The following is a 20,018-nucleotide window of genomic DNA, read 5'->3' as shown; positions in this document are numbered from 1 at the left end:
GGAAGGAGCATGATTATGGGCCTGGCCATGCACACAGTGAGGCTGCAAGGTTTAGGGGCTGATTATGCTATGGATATGAAAATCAGCCCAACCCTTTCAATGAGATGCTGTGCAATTGGAAGATTTGGCCGTTTTGCCTCATAGACACTCTCCCACAGTAGCGGAAATCAGTGCCCAGCGCCTGTGAGGCACTCCCCCCACAGCAGAACTGCTGCGAAGCTGCATGTTGTGCCCAAGGCTGAGCCATATGGAACAATAAACGTTATACCATGAATGTGAGCAATAAATACAGAGAGTTGTGATTAAATATTTGCGATCTATTTGCAAGGAGTATGTTTGTCTGTGAAGCAAAAAGCGAGGGGTCATCTCCTCCTTTCCATATAATCCCATATGCTCTTCGGGAGAAGCACTTTCAGGAGTGGATTGAACGAAGGGTGCAGGCGGATGGGGGTGAGAAAGTGTCTTCCAGACCCGTGGGGTCTTTGATGAAAGCTTGGCGCAGCCCAGACATGACCTGAGGATGAAGGATTGACAGTCGCCTCCTGGCGAGGCCGGCCCAGCCTTGGAAACACCTTCTGGTCACCATGACCATTTCTTGAGTCCCCTCCTCACCCAAGCCCTCAGCAAGGCGCTGGGGACACAGAGATGGACGGATACACTTCCTCTGCCAGGACGCCTGAATGCCATGAAGACTTTTCATGGGATACGATTTTCCTAATACATGAATTTTTATAAGATTAGCTTTCTGAGGATGTCCCTTTTTTCTGTTAAAAGTGTTATTTCTGGAAGTACACAGCATGGAAAATGTTTGCTTCCTTCTTGAGAGGTGGGAAGGAACGCTGAAGGGTCAGATGTTCTCATCTCTCCTTGCTGGGGTGAGGACCATCTCCCGCACACCGATGAGCAGCGGTCGATCAGCTGCAGCATCTGGTGCGTGGACACCGTTAGGGAAGGCGCGGGGAGAACTTCAGACGCAGTTGTTTTGAACGTGCGCTCTTGAATCGGACAGCCTGGCTCCTGCCACTTACCCTGTGACCTCGGGGAAGTTACTAAGCCTCTCTGGGCCTCAGTTTCCTCATCTGTAAAAAACGGGAAAAATAATAGAACCTATTCTGTGTTGATGGAAAGATGAAATTCATTAATGCATGCAAAGCTCTTAAATGGTGCCTTGTTTATGGTAAGTACTCACTTAAGGATAGTTGTTACATTATTATTAATATATTAATATTCTATATGTAGAATACAAATATATGATAACATCATTATTAAGAGACAACAGATATACTTTAAAAGAAATAATGTTCATAAATATTGTTAAATATAAGAATAGTCATTAAAAGATAAAGAGTTAAGTAGCAACCTGAGACCAAAAAACACCTGAGAGCCAGGTGTACAGTTACTTGATTTGCATAGTGTAGATGATGAAATGGATTCAAATCAGAGACGAAGCCTGAAGTTTATGTGGAAGAGGGAGGGATGGAGATGGAAGGACATTTGGGGGTGAAAATCTCATTCGTTTGGGTCACCAACACAGGCCACCCCCAGCCAGCACCCAGGTCCCACCACAGGGCCGGAGGTGCAAGTAGCAAGAAGCAGGTGCGGGGAGCCCGCAGGGAGCAGACTGGGCTGGGTCCCGGTGCCTCCCCACGAGGCCGTTTGTGAACAGCCACTGCTGCTCCCTCCCCATTGGACACGTTCAAAAGGCTGCGCTGTAGAGAGAGCCAGATGTCTTGGAAATCTACAGAGGAGTGTCAGAACTGACGGTGGATCTTGAATTCCAGGGAGGTTCATTAACCCACCCTGGGCTCAGGGGCTGGCGGTAGAGCCCGGGTCAGAGCCGGAGCAGAGCAGACCACTGCCGTCTCTGCCCTGCACAGCCTCCGGCCCGGAAGCCGTGTCTGGGGCACCCTGCTGTGTCCTGAGCACTCTGCCAGACGATCTGACACCGCTTAACCACTCCTTTTAAAACAATTCTTACTGATAGAATGAATCCTTGACTTAAAAACTCCTGCTGCAAAAGTTACAAACTCACCCAAGTCCCCAGGTGAACCACATGCATCCTTCAACGTGGTTTTCTCTCAGGACGGGTCTCCACGCCTGGGGATTAGTGACTAGGAGCTGGCCATACGCTTAGCAAGCACTGCCGGTCTGTCAGCCCGTGGGGAAGGTGAGAGCTACTAAAACCGCTTCTCTGAGTGTTTCACACTTCGGTGGTTGAAAGGCTGTCAGTGCCGTCCTGTCTGAAATCTGCTCTGGGAAGTTGAGTGGCAGCGAATTTGCGGTCCCCATCGCTGCTCCCAGGACAGGGTTTCCCGGCCCAGGCTGGGGCCAGTGTGCTGGAAAGGAGGAGGGCTCAGCCCCAGACCCGGTCCTGGCAGGCAGCTCGTTACCCCACTTGCATTTAAGGACACCTCCGCAGTCCAGATGTGCAGAGGGGAAGTCTCTCTAGAGCAGGTATTCACAATCATGTGACGCAGCCCCTGAGACCAACACATGCTGGAGTCCCAGAGACGATCCCAAGTCAGAGCAGAGGCTCAGGTCCATGTTGCTTCACTCTCACGCCACGTGGGCAGAGGACCCAGCCTCCCATGACCTTGGGTGGGTCAGTGCTCCCTCTGGACTTGTGCCCTGCACCTGTACCTCGGGGGGCCTGGACTGGCCTCACGAGCCTTCCTCCCCTGCCGCTCCTCCCCTCCGCACCAGCCCGCGCACCCCTGCAGACCCCCGGCCTCTCCGCCCGGGCCCTGTCCCCACTTCCGTTCCGTGCACTTGCCCTCTCTTGCCCCTCACTTTCTCTTTTGCCTTTTCTGCCATTTCATCCCTTTTGTCCTAAAGGAGTCTTACGTGCCCGAGGACCTTAAACCAAAATGAGGGCAGCTACAAGGCTGTCTGCCAGGATGAGGCACATGCGGAGCCACCCTCGGGCCAGCCCCATCCAGACATCTTGTCTGGCCCCTTCTCTGCCACTCCTTCCACTGAAACAGGAGGTGATGAGACGTGTCCCCGACGCGTGTCACAGCACCTTCCTGAGCCAGGTGTCTGAGTGGGCGGGGACTAGCCCATAGGTAGGAGTGCTGCAGCCAGACAGGTTACGTGGCCACGGCCACAGCCACCTGACAGCAGCAGGGACACCATCTGAAGGGGGCTCTGATAGTGAGCATGAGGGGATCCTGTAGTTCCGTGGCGTCTTTGAGCTCGCAGGGCTCCTCATGCACCTCCCAGGAGGGAGCCAAGCCCCAGGGAGTGGCTGTCCCCTACCTTCCTGCCGCAGGCAGCAGAGCAGAGCCCTCGGAGGACAGCGAGGGGCAGCTCGGCCTCTGCGTGGTCCAAATAGGTGGGCTTAGGAGAAAGCCCGCTTTGCTCGGAAGAGTCTGACTGAGTTAGCTCCCTGCTGCGGGCTGCCTGCCGCTCAGACGCAGAACAGTTTAGAATCAGGTCCCACACACCTGGCCCCACCGCCAGCTCCTTCCCAGTTCGCAGCAGCTGGGAGTGGACGCCACGCGGCCACGGTGACGCCTCATCTTCCGCTGCAGACGGTGTGTCCCTTCGCCCCTCCCCCTCTGCTTAGGGGGCTCTGTCCCCTCCCTCCCACTGGGTGGGAGAGCAGGAGCAGGTGTGGCCCCGGCTCTGCTGTGACTTCTCTGTTTCCTGCTGCCGCTTTGCCTCAGCTTCTTGCTCTGCAGAGTGAGCCTGGGCAGGTGCGCCGTGGACAGGGAGGAGACGGCTGTGAAGCCCCCCGAGCTCCTTGCGACACAGGCCCCTGCAGGAGATTGTGGGCTATGACGAGCCACCACTTCACTAGCAAGGGAGGGACAGGGAGGCCAGGTCAGTTCACACAACACACATGTCTCAAAAGCTCCAGTCTCTGCTGCTATGGAGTTTTTCTGAGAGCTTATTGAATGTCAATAAGAGTAAGAGTGAACTGGGAAAATCTCTATTACTTGGAGTTCTAGGTAAAGTGGGGCAAAAAAATAACGAAAAATGCAGTAATCACACAGTAACGTCTGATATTTACTGAAGTACACAGACGTTTCCCAGTCATGAAAATGTCTCTTTTTGATTTGAGAACAAAATGTAGACAGTGGTAAGTGTTAGGATTACCACCAGCTAAAAGCACTGTTCAGTACCAGCATGCGGCTTTCAGACTCAAAGAGCTCGATTAGCTGATTAATCGGCCCAGTGGCCCGGGAAGGCAGGGACATTATCCCTAATTTAGAGATAGGCAAATCCAGCCCCAAGTGCTTCTCCCAGAGTAAGGAACAGAGATGGGTCCAGACTATTTTCCAGTTGGGAATAACTCCTCCAGGACTGGGGTCTGTGCTGTTTGGAAAACAGGCAGCTGCCCTGGCAGGGTGGCACCGTATGGCTTCCCCATCTGTGATGTGAGAGGGTTACACTCTATTAGCCCTAAAATTCCTCTGAGCATGACCATTCTGTGCTTCCATGATAGAGAACAGCAGTGACCAGGAGTTTCTTTTTTAATCACTAATTCCAAACCTGGAATTAGTGTCCTCAACAGGATGTGACCTTGGGCAGATCCTTTGGGCCTTTCAGCTCTCGGTGCCTGGCAATCCGACAGTCCGGAGGCGGAGAACAGGCCCTCCAGTAAGTCAGCAGGTGTGTACTGAGCACTCGCCATGAGCCCAGGACCACACATGGCAAGTGGCGGGATAATCACGAGACAGCGGAGCTTCCTAAGCTCAGGAAGCTCCATGATCCATTCTTTTGTGCCTGGCCCTTTCCTGAAGGTCCCCAAACGTGAAGTAACAGCCAAAGTGACTAATCAAAAATAATGGTAAAAATAAAGGTCACTTAGGCTTATAAGTAACTCATACTTTCTAAATGTTGGAAAGAAAAATGACGGGAGAATGAGAAGAAGACACAGTGAGGCCAGTGTCCCGGGAAGAGGTCAGTACATAGAGCATGAGCCCCTGTGTTCCTGGTTCATTCTCTAGGCTGATTCATGACAGTTAGTGTTTAAGGACGTCGACGGTGGAGCCCCACTACTTAGGTTCAAATTCCCAGAGCCACCATTTATTAGCTATGTGTCTCAGTTTCTGATCTATAAAATAGGGATTAAAATTGCACCTCCCCCGTGGAGCTGTTGTGAGTACTAAATAAGTCAGCGCTTTTGGAGCATAAGAATGGCGCTCAACACGCAGGAAGCATCTGGCAAACGTTAGCTGCCAGTGCTCCTGTGGATGCGGCTCCCTGTCCATGTGTTGCAGGCACCAGCTGGACTGATCAGAGGAAGGGGACCTTCTATACTTGATTTTTAAAATAACTTTATTGAAGCATGATTAATTTTCAATAAAGTTCACATATTTAAGTGTATGGTCACAGATGTAACAGCCTTAAAGTAACATAAGTTCATTTACTCACCCCCATCCTGGGAGACTGTTCCACATCTTTTACTTACACATACATCATAACCCCACCCTAGAGTGTTATTTTTACTGTAAACAGCCCATAGTCTTTTAAGTAAATTGCGAGAAAAAAATAAAGCATAGTCTTTTATATTTACCTACTTATTTGCTGGTCCTGGTGGATCCGTTTATTTCTGTAGATCCAAGTTTCCTTCTGGTGTCATTTCTGGTGGCCCTGAATTTCACCCGTCGCATTTCTGTGATGCAGATCTGCTGCTGCTGAACTGTCTCCGCCTTCGTTTACCTGAAAATGTCTTCATCCATCCTCTTATTACAGAATATTTTTGCTGGATATAGAATTCTTGGTTAACAGGGGTTTTTTTGTTTTTTCTTTCAGACATTGTTCCATTTTCTCCTGGCCTCCATTGTCTCCCATGAGAAGTCATTGACATTGTAATCGTGGTTCCCTTGTCCAGTGTTCCTTTTGTGGCTGACTGCTTGCAAGATTTTCTCTCTATCTTTGGTTGTCAGCAGTTTGACTTTGATGTTCCTCATTGTGCTTTTTATTATATTTGTCCTGCTTGAGGTTTGTTGACCTTCTCGGATCCATCCATGTATGGAGGTTTTCATCAAGTTTAGGAAGTTTTGGGTCATTATGTTTTCAAAATTTTTTTCTACCCCCATATCACTGTTCTCTTTCTGGGACTCCAGGTATGGATATGTTTGGTCATTTTACATCACCCCATTGGCCCTGGAGGCTTTGTTCAGTTTTCTTTGGTCTTTTAGTCTCTGTGTCCCACAGATTGAATCGTTTCTGTTGATTGTTTTTTCAGTTTGCTCACTTTTTCCTCTGCTATCTCTGTCTTCTTTAAGCTTATTCAGTGAATTTTTCATTTCAATTACTTTTTAATTATGGACTTTCCATTTGATATCTTTTTATAGTTTCCATTTATCTGCGGAATTCCCTATCTGTGCCCTCTTTGAGACCATATACTCATTTATTTCATTGAATATGTTTTTCTTTCATTCTTTAAAAGTGTCACCTGGAAAGGGATGCCTGGAAAGTGTCCATCCATGTAATACATAAAATGGAACATGAAATGGCTGGATATTTTCCAGACAGCGTATATATCTAAAACAGCTGTTTTAAAATCCTCGTCTGCTAAGTCCAACATCTGAACAATCTCATTTTCTGTTTCCTATTGATTGCTTTTTTTCCTTGACGGTCACATTTTCCCATTTTTTAACATATCTAGTGATTTTTTTTTTTTTTACTGAAATTAGAATTATAGAAAATACGTTGTGGAGACTCTGGATGTTATCATCTTAAGAGTATGATCAATTAATGGCTGATCACTGTGGACTTGCACGGGCTTGCTTTTATGTTTGTTGGTGTAGACCAGTTGAAAACCCAGACCTGTCAGCCACCAGATTCCATTTCTGCTTCAGATCTTGCCAGGGTTTGGTTTTAGGCCTTGTCAGGTGGGGTCTAGAGTAGGTCTTACTCTAGGGTAATGTTACTCCTAAGATGTACCCTTTCTGGTGTCTGAGTCAGTTGCCCAAGGTGTTAATGAGATGTTAACTAGATCTCTTCACGTGGCAGGGCCAGAACTCTAACCTCCTGACACTACCTTTTCCTCAGCAATGATTAACCTATAGTATCTCCTTTCTGCTCTCGACCCCATAGCAGCTGCTATCTGATATGCCTGAGTGGCTTCATCTGGCACATGTAAACTCAGCTCTAAGCCACGGACACAGGCCACCCCTGCCAAACTTCTCAGGCCCCTTATCTACCTGGCTGTCCCCTTTCTGATGTCCCACCACAGGCACTTCAGCTGCCCAGATTCTGACCTGATCTCTTCTTGGATCAGTGGGACTGCAGTGATCTACTGGGACTATAGCTCATTGTGCTGCAGTCAGGAAATTGTTCTCAGTCAGAGAACCACGACAATTATGGTGTTCACCCATGAGTTTCAATTCTTGAGAGATTATCCCCCTGTGCTGCTTTATGTTCACTTTACAAAGGCAGTAGCCTCTTCTATTTTTGTCCAGTTTTTGTTCTGGTTTGGTTTTTAGAGTCAGTGTCTCACTCTGTTGCCAAGGCTGGAGTGTGATCATAGCTTACTACAGTACAGCCTCAAGTGTAAGCCTGAGCTCAAGCGATCCTCCTGCCTCAGCCTCCTGAGTAGCTGGGACTACAGGCACATGTCAGCATGCCTCTAATTTAAAAAGACTTTTTTTGTAGAAATGGGGTCTCACTATGTTGCCCAGGCTGGTATTGAACTCCTAGCCTCTACTAAGTAGTCCTCCCACCTCAGCCTCCCAAAGTGCTAAGATTACAGGCATGAGCTATTGTGCCTAGCCTCCAGGTTTTTAAAAAATTTTTACGATGAAAGGGCTAGTCTGGTACTAGTTACTTGAAAATGGTAGAAATGGAAGTGTACTTGATTTTTAGTACACAAAATGAATGATTAATATGTTAATATACATAAGGTATTCCTCATTGTATAATATGGTGTATTATATTAATATAACATGATGCTATACTATATAAGATATATATTAATTCATTTGTCACACATTTATTGAGGACTTATTATATATAAGGCACAGTAGTAATTGGAGGGAGAAAAGATACTAGAATCTTTCTTAAGATATTTGGAAAATAACAGCCCAGCAAATTTTAGAGCCAGAGTGAGCTTTCTCATTCAATGTCCTCATTTTTAAGGTGTTGAAACCTAGACCCAAAAGGTGACATGACTTGTCAAGGTCACACAGCTATTAGTGGGAGAAGAGGAAATAGCCTGGCATTTTCCCCTACTTATTCAAAAATACATGTTTTTAAAAACTAGTCATAATATTTGGATATTTTTCCCACAATTTGGTTAGTGCCAGTGTCCCTATTGATGTATGAGTGATATGAGCCAGAATTAGGAAGTAAGTAAGTCTGGGATCCTAAGAGCATTTTGTTTGAGTTGCATAGAAAGATTAACTTAATAGTGTAGAGTCACCATAAGTTGACCAAGATAAACAGCTTGGTTCTCTGTTGCACTCCACTTCAAGAACAGTCAGGAAAGAGGAAGCTGTTGCCTGGGTAGAATGGTATTTGTTGGAAAAATAACTGGAATGATAATGGTGGCTATCTTAGTAACTTATCCAACTTGATAACTGTATAGTGAGTACACCTATCTCATTTGCTACCAAAACCATGAAGATATTTTGCATTTTCCCAAAAGCTGCATTTTTCATACATTTCTGAAGGAAGGAGTGAGAATCTGCAGTGAATGCAACCAAACCACCATTCCCTTCTGTTTGACCTCTTTACCAGGTATATCACTCTACATTCAGCTAGTCCCTGGAAACTTTCCTCTGGGAAGCTCTGTCCAGGGTCTGGCACTAAGGGAATTTGACTGGCAGAGATTTCCAATGTTCTAGAATATGTCCTTGCATTCAAAAGACCCGGTTGTCTGGTTCTAGGGTGGGGTTGGCAGGAAAAGCTATAATGGTAATGAGGACATTTCCCTAGGTAGTTTCTCCCTTAAGAAGTACAGGCCACCTTTGTTTTCAGAAATGGCGGCTGAGATCATTTAGATCAACTGTCCTGCTGAGGACAGTTAGGAATGCTGGAAAAAATATTCTAACTCTTTTCTGAAACTTGGAAAAGATGCCTAATAGAAACAAATATGAATCCTCTCTGGAGAAGGATTGTTGTTTTCAGAGTTTTCAAATTATTTTGAAAGCAATTTTGTGAAAATAAAGTCTCACTCATGATACAAAATAACTGGACACACAAGGAGACAAAATCACATCAGTGAAAATGGGCAGAAACTATAGACCACAGAAACAGACCCACGGGGGATCCAAATATTGTAATTATCAGAATAGACTTGAAAATAACTGTATTTACTATATTGAAATAGATCAAAGACAAGATTGGTAATTTTCCAAAGAGCCAGAAGATATGGAAAAGAACCAATTGTAAATCTTAGAAATGAAGAATACAATAGCTAAAATGAAAAACGCAGTGAATGGATTTAAAAGAACACTTGGCACAGCTGAAGACAGTTGCTGAGCTGCAGAGAGGGCAGGAGAAGCTGTGATAATCCAGCACGGAGAATCAAAGGCACGGGAGGCACAGGGGAGAGTGTGAGAGTGGGGGGTAAATAGATGCTGAATTTTATGAAATGGTTTTTTTCTACCATTGATGGACTCGATTTTTTCTACTAATGTGGTGAATTGCATACTAACTTGTTACTGAACTATAACATAGTGGTTCTCTTGCTGCGGGAGGGGTGAGTGGGGCTTATGTAGAGCTGGTGATGTTCTGTTTCTTGACCTGACTGGTAGTTACATGACTATTTTGCAACAAATCATACACTGTAACATCTTCCTTTCTTGCATTTTTATGTGTATGCTATATTTTTCACAGATTTTTTCAAAAAATGTTTAAAAAGTACAGGCTCAGGCATGTCCATCATTGGTAGGTGCCAAAAGAGGTCTACTTCCTCTTCTGCCTACAGCAGGAAAATACAGTTTGTCTCCAGCAGGGAAGCAGCACAGAGGGATGGCCGATCACAATCCAGTGCCTTCCAGTGGATTCGCGTTGTCATGAGAGATGCACTGTTGAGGAGGATTGTGTGGCCCCATCTGGGACCAGAGGGCAAGGGCCACGATCAGTAGCAACCTCTGCCATAGCACAGGGCCAAGGGTGGTGCATGTGTGCAGCGTGTGTGCCATTTGGCCGGGACAGTGGCTAAGGGCCAAGGGTGGTGCATGTGTGCATCGTGTGTGCCATTTGGCCGTGACGGTGGCTAAGGGCCAGGGCGTGGCGCATGTGAGCAGCATGCGTGGCATTTGGCCTGGATGGTGGCTAAGGAGTGCAAGTCATAAAGTTGGCTTGGCTTTTAATCCCAGCTCTACCATTTCCCAGTCGTGTGATCTGGGAGAAGTCATCTGTCTTACCTAAGCTTCAGTTCATTTATCTTTATCAAGATGGTTGGAGAATTAAATGGAACGATGGATGCAAAGCACTTAGCACGGTGTCCAGCGCGTGCTGAACCCTGAAGAATTAGTAGCTAATATTATCATTGTTGTCATTTGCTTTAGATCATCTTGTCTCCGTTTCACCCTTTGTCATTTTTTTCTTAACAGCAGGATTTCTTTTACATATTTTTCTCTGAGTTTCTCTCTCCACCCCATATTGCAAATACCAGAAAAGTTAAATCAGCATGAAGGTTGTTATTTTAATTACTCTTAAAGTCTTTAATTTATTAGGCAACCAAATATATACTATCCCATCCCTAGGACAACAGCGCTCCTTTAGCATTCATCAGGCCACATGTGGGATGCAGGATTGATGAGTATGGAAAGATTTAATTAAAAATAAATGAAAATCTCTAATGAATAAAGACATCCTAATAAGAATATGCAAATATGTTAAAACTTGACACCTCGGAAAAGCTATCCAGACAAGAGTTCTTCCCCTCGTTGATAGAAGACTGGTTTCCAGTAAGAGAAGGCATTAGACACCTCTGAAGCTCAACAGGATAAACTCACCCCTTACCCCAAGGGAGAACTGCCTGCTTCTGGTTCTAGGCCTACTTTCTTTGAAAAGCCATTAAACCTGTGAGACCATTAAAAGTCTCTGTTGCTCCATCAGCCAAATGAAGCACAGAACGTGGTCTGTGAGAGTCACCCCAGGGCCAGTTTCTAGCCAGTGCAGAAGGGTCTTGGGGATTAGAAGTGAGCGTGGGCCAGTAGTCTCAACCTGAGGGTGGTGATGATGATGGTGACAATTGTCACCAGCACAGGTGCTGATAGGAGCGTTTGTTTTCAGACTCAGGTACGACTTTGGAAGATGAGGCTAGTCAGTGAGTTAGAGTCAGAGGACATTTATATCATCACCCTCCCTGGGAGGGGACTTGTTGGCTCACAAAAGCCGTCCAGATAGGGTAGCACCCGCTGGCCTAATGGCACGGTGACGGTGGCACACGAACAGCCGCTCATCGTGCTGTCTGCCGGGCTTCGTCCACGGCACTGCCGCACGGCCCTCTGCCTTTCGGCACGCCGCCTCTGGTGGGGCACATACTGTTGATGTCCCGACCGCGAGAAGAGGCTGCCTTGTCTGCAGCGTCCAGGGGGCTCCAGACCGCGAGATCAGAGCACGAGTTCAGCAGGAGGGAGCAGGGTAAGGCCACCTTCTTCCGTCCCCAGACCCTCTCTGCAGGCCATCGTGCAGCCGCTCCCTCCACAGCTTGTCCAGGCCTAGGGACACCCCAGGACACCACGCTCTCCGGTGTGGTTCTCCTGACCCTGCCTCGCCTCCATAAAAAGCACCGGGCACCTCGGATCATCTTGCGTGTGCCCCTGTTGCTGCCGTGCGGCTCGTAACCTGTTTTCTTTCTTTCTGAAAGTAAACGCTGAGCACCTGCGCCGTGCAGCTCTCGGAGAGGGGCATTCGGGGCGGCCCTCTGCGTCTCAGGTTTCTGAGCAGGGCGAGGGTGCGGTGAGAGCGGCTCCAAGGCTGAGTCATGCCGCGCTGCCGCGCTAGTCCGGCAGCTGGAGGGAGGTGGAGGCGGGAAGCCCGCCGGCTGGGCCAGGCGGGACGGGAGGAACCGAGGCCACTGCGGCCGCTGCGGGAGGAAGCACACTGGGATGGATGTCATGCGTGCAGAACTGTTTGCGTTTGGGGAAGAAGCAAACAAGCTGACTGCCAGGTTTTGATCCTTGTGGGGACGGGTTTTAGGGAAGAGATGAGTTCAGGCTTCGATTTCTTCACTGTGAGGAGACAGTGGGACAACCTGGTAGAAATACCTAGTAGGCTTATGGAGAAGCGTGCCTTGAACTCAGAAGAGAAGGCAGAGAAAACGTAAGTACAGATTCGGACTCGTCTACGTCGTGCTGACTGTTGCCCTTAGAGGGAAGTGAAGTGAATGAACTTTCTGAGAGGACAGTGTGTGTGTGTGTGTGTGTGTGTGTGTATGTGTGTTTAGAGAAAGCAGCACCAAGCGTAGAAGAATAACACAACTAAAGATCAGGAAGCAGCTGCACCCGTGGCCACAGCTCCTACCTCCGTTCCTCTGGGAACAGTTTTCTTACTTTCCCAGATTATGTTAGTCTGCCTCTCCTTTCTGTTCCCAGTCCCTTGGGCATCACTCTTAGGACGGTCATCACTAGATTTTGCAATTAGCTGTTTCCATGTCTGCCTCCCCGTCTAGCTGCAAGCTCCTCACGGGCAGGGACCGCGTCATCTTTGTCTTTGTGGTGTTCCTCGGGCGAGAGGGGGTCCAGAGGGAGGAAGGGCATGCGGGAGGCGAAGGATTACGGAGCCGGAGGACTGAAACTGTGCTGTCGTGGGGAGGAGAGAAGGGGGTTCGCAGGGAAGGGAGTCGTCCGTAAGGTCACATAGGCCAAGGCCGTCAGCAACCTTGGCTGCCCCTCGGGAAGAGGCAGCGGCAGAAGCCCCGGCAGGAGGGAGGGTCCCCTGCGCCGCTCGCCCCCGCAAGGCTGCAGACTGGGCCGCGCCTGAGCACCTCTCCCGTGACCCTGCCGCGCAGCTGTTCCCGCTGCTGGGGCGGAGCCACTAGCACACGTCACGGAAGCCCCCCAGCGGGCGGTGTAGGCACATGTCTCCCAGTGAGCATGTTTACAAAATAATAAAAATAAAAAATTTAATAAATAACTCCGTAGTACCCGCAAGCCAGTTAGTGTGTGGCACTTGCTGCATCCCATGTCGGCTTCATGCGCTTGCTGAAATACGAATTTCCTGAAAGAGCGATGTGACAAGGACCATCCCCTCCAGCAACAACCCAGTCACTGCTGGAGAGCGTCTCACAGCCTCCACGAGGCTGGGTGGCATTCCCGCGGCCCCCCAGGGTGGCTAGAGAGGCACACTCCAGGGCTTGGCTTTGGTGTCACCTGGGACCTGCTTAGAAATGCAAAGTCGGGTCCCACCCCAGGTGACACACTCAGAATCTGCATTTTCACCATCCTGGGTGAGTGTGTGCACATCCACCCTAAAGGGTTCCCTGAGACCCTTGTCACCTAACAGTCAGAAGACCACTTACGGTAACAATGGCTGTTGCTTGTACAGCACTGACGGTGGACCAGACATTGTTCTGAGCACGCTGAATGGGCGGTTTAATCACAGCAACTTTATGAGGTCACACAGCTTGTCCCAGGACACGGACACGTGGCTGAGCTGTGGTGGGGCTGGGGTTCGGTGGGACCCCATGCTCTAACCACTGCACTGCACTTCCCTTCCCTTCCTCCACCTCCCTGGGCAGTCGGGAGGGTGCTTCGTGGGTGTCCAGGAGGAGCACAAGTGAGGGATGGCATTGCAGTCTGTGGCGGCAACCTTGACCCTCCGGGAGGAGCTGTCTACAGTCTGAGCACACCTGTTTGTCTGTCAGGGAAGGCAGAGCCACCAGCAGTATTTTCTTAGACAGCGGACGTAGCTGAAGGTGGAAAGCCTCGTTCTAGCTTCCCCCTCTGGGCGAGGCTGGCGTTTCATCTACACTTCCTCAAAGTCCGCATCCCAAGTCCGAGGCAGCAGGGCGCTTGGTGGGCGTGGGGAGGACAGTGCCCTTCACTCGAACACCTGTTTTAAGGGAAATCTGTTCCTTTCGGGCGGCATCAATTCTGAGAGGAAGGGCTCCTGAGGAGGTGTGGGATTTGCTCACCGTCCAGTGACTCTGTCATTGGTTTGCATTTGGTTAAAAGCTGGCTGGGAAATACAGAAGGCACAACTCACTTCGGTGGGGCCAGCCTCTCAGTGCATCCTCATTCGGCTAACCAGACCTCTGGATGAAGCAGTCTGGCTGGCTGCTCCCCTTCTGCGGGGACAGCCAGCTCCAATCGCGGGGTTATTTTCTCAGACTTCCAGGGGCCTTATGATTTCAAGGTTGTTCTTTTTTAAGCACCAAAGGCGGCAAGAAAAGCTCCATCTTTCCCCGCTGCACCCCTTTTAGTGAAAGGGTTTGTCCTGTGAGATGTGGATTCAGCCAAAAGGCTGCACTGACGGGCCCAGAAGACCACATGTGGCCCCAGGGCCACAGGTCCCCACCCTGCGTGTTGGCTGCGTCTTGCGTGGTGCCGCGGCTCCCCCTTCCGCTGACCAAGTCTGCCGAGAGGTCGTGCTCGGGTTGCCCCAGAGGAGCCCGCAGGCAGCCGAGCTCTCGGCCTCACCGTCGTCCTTCCTGTGCTCGCTCTGCGGCCCCGGACGGGGTCATTTCCTCCATTTGACAAACGAGGAAGTTGTCAGGAGAGCCTTTCTCCTGTGCTTCCTGAATTGGTTTCCCTGCAATGGAAAGTGACTTCTGCTTCCTTTGACTTCAGAGGCAATGAACTGGTTTCCCAAGTCTCCTTCCAGTAATGTCTTTGAAGAGGCAGAGCAAAGCCAGAGGAGAGTGTGGGGCTGACAGACAGAGCCACGGGCGACCCCCAGCCTTCCAGGCAACCCCTCATCTGGAACCCAAGGCCCCTCCACCTGTGCTCACCTGGCCAGGGCCTCTGTGTCATTCAGCCTTCAGTTCCAGTGTCACTTCCTGAGAAAGCCTGCCCGCACCCTACACGCAAGGAGGACCCTCACGATACCCTGTTCCGTTCCTTTGAGGCTCCTCGCGGAGTCTGTAAATACACTTGGACTGTGTGATCGCTTCATTAATGTCCAGGCTCCTTACAAGGTCTGGGAGGGCACGGCCCTCGGACGTCTTAGTCACTCCCGTCCCCCCACCCCATCCCCCGTCCCTAGCCCGGGGAACATAGCACAATAAACAGTCGTCGAGTGAGTGAGAATTAAGGCATTGGGTTAGGTGATCCCAGAGTCCCCTTCCTACCGTGACAAACTTCGAGTCCACCCATGAGAACTCGTACCCACCCCACCCTAAACCCAGCCGGAACCCTGCCATCAGCCTCTCGATCATTCTTACTGCTTTCCTAAGGCGCCGCTGGAGCCTGGAACCATCGAGTCTGAATAGTTGGGCATGTTCATTTCTAGCCATGCACAAAAAGCCACAAGTCACTGTGGGATCTGAACAAAGAAATCAAAATCACATTAGCAATGATCTCCAGTCTGGGGGGGCGGGGCTTCAGTTATTTCTCCCTTTCCCCCTCCTGTTTCATGCCAGAGTGACTTCCTACATGAATTCCCAACAGGGAAGCCTGGGGTGAGCTCACACGGAGAGCAGAGCCCTGGGTCGGCAGCTCCGCACTCTGCCTGCCGGCCCTAGGGTCTCACGTTCCTCTTGCTCGAAAAGTCTGTTTCGGACTCCTTCTTTATACTACCCCTGGGGCCTGAGCAGAACAATCCATCACCAAAGCTCCGTTGTAACGCAAAGGAGTGTGTGACCTGCCCTCAGCCCTCCATCCGGCACGGGGGCGTCTGGACCGGCCAACCTGGGCATCTCCAGGCTGATCTCAACTCCACCGCAGGGAAAGACGCTAGGTTTTGCTTTCCATGATTGGTGGTTTCTCTTGACCTTTTAAGGAAAAGCAGGATGATTTATGTAGACAGATCATCTAAGGCTTTCCTAACCTGGCATTTTCACGTCGTACCGCAGAGGGAATGCAGGCAGCAACGCGACGGGGGAGAGGAGAAGCCACATCTGCCAGCTCCCCCATCGCCGTCGTCTTCCTAATCCCGGCATTAATGACGCCACTTCCCAAAGCCCCATCGCCCTGGACAGCCTTCTGGGCATCTTCTGCCCACCAGGAAGAGGGCACCGACGTGAACTGCAGTGGGCGAGACTGGATTTCTAGATTGCGTGTTCTTTGGTTCCTCTGTGGAACTGCGTGTCCCACACTCGCAGCGTGGCTCTCACACCACACGTTCCACCCGCCGGTCCCGCAGTGCGCGTGCACTTGTCAGACCTCCTGTCCTCACTGAGCGCTGGGGACGTCGGCTCCTGTGTGTGTGTTCACAGGGCACGTGACAGAGTTGCTGCCCCGGGCTTAGCTGGGGCCCATTCTGCTCCCCCACCACGAGCGGCCAGCCCTAAGCGCAGGCTGGGCATCGCTGGCAGCCTTGGGCATGGCCTGTCTGAGGAGAGCACTGGGCGGAGAATGTCATGTGTTTTCTAAATTAGAACTTGAGTTGGAGGAGCTGTTTCTGGGACAGCTGTGAGCCAATGCCAAGAAGAAGCTACTAAACATCCAGGCCCCGAGAGCCAGACTCTGCGTGATGGGGTAGGGAGAGGAGGAATTCTGGCCCCGTGCCTCCACATGCCAGCCCGGCTCCACCACCCCAGGCAGGCCGCGAGGAAAGCAGACAACCCACGAGCCTTTCCGGGGCCAGCCTTGGAAACTTCTGGGCTCTTCCGGAAGCAGGGCTAAGCTAGGCTCCCGTACTTCCCGGCAGGTGCTGCAAGGACGTGTCACTGCTTTGCAGACAGTCACTGTGGAGGTGGAGAGGCACGGTCGTGGGGGCAGGGGAGGCGCCCCTCACAGCAGTGGGGCCACAGGCTCGGCAGCCAGGCCACTTGGCCCGAGTCTGCCGCCACTGCTCGCTGTGTAACTCTGGGCAGGTCATTTCACCTCTCTGGACTCACTCTTCTCATCTGAAAGGTGTGGTTACTAACAATGCCCACTGCGTAAGGTTGTTGCCAGGAGGAAATCGAATAATCCAAGTAGAGCGTTGAGAGCTGCACTGGGCCCATGGTGAGTCTTCAGAACATGTGAATGAGGTTATAGGGGCCTTTGCCGTTCCAGGACAGTCCTTCACCCAGTGGGTGAATCCCCACCAAGGTACTCCCTCAAGAGCTTTTTTAGTTGACGCTTGAATGCCCCTGAGGATGGGGAAACCACTACCCCTTGAGTCCATCCACGATAAGCTCGTACCCACCCCAACCCTGGACCCCCCCTCCGCCCTTCCCCGCTCAGAGGTTCTCAGCAGCTTCCGTATGCATTCTGCCACCGACAGCCCACTCCCCTCCAGGTGAGTCTGTTTCTTGGACAGCTTTCATTTGTGTTGGACCTACGTCTTTCTCAGGTACTTCCTAGTTGGTCCTTGGTGCATCCCTGTGGTCAGAGAGAAATCATCTAACCTGTCTTCCTCAAAACGGCGTCTAAATCACGTGGAAACCACTGGCCCCGCCTCCCTGCCTGCGCCGTTCCTGACGGCGGCTGCCGCTCCCTCCCGTGACCCTCGCACGCGGTGGCTTCCTGTCTCCTGAAGGCACCATGTGCTTATGTGACTTAGCCCCGTGTGCGCCAAGTCCCACTGCGGCCGAGACACAAATCCGCGCAGGTGTGATGAGACTCGAGCCCCGACTGAGGCAGGGAGGGCAGCGTGCGCGGCAGCGGGAGGCGCGGGGCCCAGAGCTCCGGACAGTGGGCAGGTCCCTCGAGTGCCAGGCAGAAGCTGGCGTCACGTGAGATCAAACTGGGCACGGAGCGGGTGCGTTCTGCCTGCCGTGGCTGGAGTCACTGGCGACGTCCCGCTCAGACGGGACGCCTCCCAGTGCGTGCTTTAGGGAGAGCATCGTAACTGCACCTTGAAGACGGAGAAGCTGGAGGTGGTCACGCATGACAAACCCGAGGCAACAGGAGGAAAACGACCCACGGACCGCGGTGTCCAAAATCCAGACCAGTGGCTGTCTCTGGGTGGTGGGACGATGAGCGATCGCCTTCTTCTTTTTTCTTTCCCGTGTTTTCTAACCTTTCTAAGTATCTTCCATTTTCTCTATAACTCACATGTATTATTCACATGGTCAGAATAATTTATACATGTCTAAAAATTACTTCAGAACCAAACCGGCAGGACTTGGTACCTGACTGGAGGGAGGAGCCCTGGAGGTGAGTTTTCTGGCCGGCTGGTCAGGCGGGTGCTGTGGCCCTGACCAGGCTGGGGACATGAGCACACAGTGTCACTCAGGAGTCCCCTCCGCCTCGCCAGCTGCTGAAATGAGGGCCACAGGCTGCTTTGACTCCCACGCGGCCTCTCTGCAGCCTGCCCGGCAGCCTCGGTCCTCCCTGCGGGCCTGAAACTCACCTGTGCGTTTCACACCTGCCAGACAGCAGCCCCCGTGCAGCCTGCAGAGCTCCAGGACGGCAGTGGCATTTGCCTAAGTTTTTCCCTCCTCAGATAAATATCTGCTGAGCGCCCACGTGTGCTCAGCACCAAGCCAGGCCGTAGTGATAAGATGCAAGAGAAGCAGGCACAGCCCCCATCTTCACAGACCTCAGCCTAGCGTGCCAGACAGATAGGAATGTTCCAGAATCACTTTAAGCTACACAGCATTGCAAACTGAGGTGCTTCCTCCAACAGAAAGGAAATGGTTCCAAGAAGAAATACAACACAGGGAGCTTCCCTGTCTGGGCGTCTGGGGAGGGGTCCCCGGGCAGGGGCTCAGGCTGAGCAGAGGATACATGCGAGCGAGCTGGGAACGCGGTCTGGGCAGAGGGAACACGCGTGTGGCGGCCCTGCGGCGGGAAGGCTGTAGGACAGGTGAGGCTCTAAAGGGAAAGGGGCTTCACTGGAGGGGCGTTCTGGGGCAGGCAGTGGGTGGCGAGGTTGGGGTGGACCCCACAGGGCCTCATAGGGCACCAGGAGGATCCTGGTCTTTCCTAAGAGCAGGAGCAGCCAGCAGAGGTTCTGGCAGGCCTGGAGCAGAGCTTCCCGACTGGTGTCTCCTCTCTCCCACACCCTCGCTTTTCCTGCCACTTGAGGCTGTGGCACTGAAGGCCAGAGGAGACACCCCCTCGAGGCCTTGGCAGCCCGGAATTGGGGTTTTCCCTCCCCTTTCTGTGAGTAGCACTTAGAACACTCTCCCCGCTGAAGACACCTCTGAAAGTCGCTTTGCAGTTCGGTTTTCAACTGTCTTCGTGGCTTCGCATACTTTAACACTAATGTGTGTACAACTTGCTAATTAATGGAATCATTTGGATCCGAAAACATCTTGTTCTAACGGGAGGCTACAAAGCACTCTCATTAATTCACAGGTAAAATTATCCCAGCTTTTCTCTTTTATTTTTTTTCCTCTCCCCAGCTTGCCTTAATAGCAAGAGGGAGAATTCTTCTCATTGGCCTTGTGAAAACCACCCACCAGAGCAGAGAGCGCGGGTCTGCCTCGGGGTCTGGGGAGAGGGTGACCCAGGTTTTGTTTACCAGTGGGAAGGTGGTGGGTGACTACAAAGGTGACACTCCCCGCACGCAGCAGAGCGAAGGACGTGGCGGGGATGAGAGCACTGGGGAGACACTGAAGGTGACCCATGCGGCGAGACTCCAGGGGGTGTCCTATCCTGCGGGTGTCAAAGGTCGCCCTCGAGGTGATTTCCTGCACAACTGGCCCAGCTGGAAGGAAGGCGGAGCTGCCTCGCCAGCACCTCCCTCCCGGGCGGGGAAGGCTTGGGCGGGTGGCGGGTGGCGGGTGGCAGGTGGCAGCCATCTCACGAGCGACTCCTTGGGCTGGGTGTAATCCGGGCTGACTTGCTGGTAACCACCTTTGTGCCGTTTGCAAATGAAGATTTTCAGCATCTGCTTTAAACAAGTAGCATCTTGGCGTGACGCTTCTGGTGCAGCTGAGCTTGCGAGAAGGGTCCTCCCCCTTGGGACAGCGTGGCCTGCAGGCCTCCGGGCGCACTGGCAAGACCGTGTGCCCAGTGGGGCTTTTCCTTGACTGTTTTTTCTGAAGGGATCTGGGGACTTTGTGAACT

General features: G+C 51.3%; 1 protein-coding gene across 1 annotated transcript in view; it reads left to right on the top strand.

Annotated features, from left to right (window-relative positions):
- The window catches only part of CACNA1C (calcium voltage-gated channel subunit alpha1 C), a 581,627-nt gene that overhangs the window by 372,231 nt on the left and 189,378 nt on the right, over positions 1–20,018 (top strand). The window lies entirely within an intron of this gene.

This window comes from Lemur catta, chromosome 6 (genome assembly GCF_020740605.2).
Source record: "Lemur catta isolate mLemCat1 chromosome 6, mLemCat1.pri, whole genome shotgun sequence".
In the NCBI taxonomy this organism is placed as follows: Eukaryota; Metazoa; Chordata; class Mammalia; order Primates; family Lemuridae; genus Lemur; species Lemur catta.
This window is presented reverse-complemented; position numbering and strand designations above follow the sequence as displayed.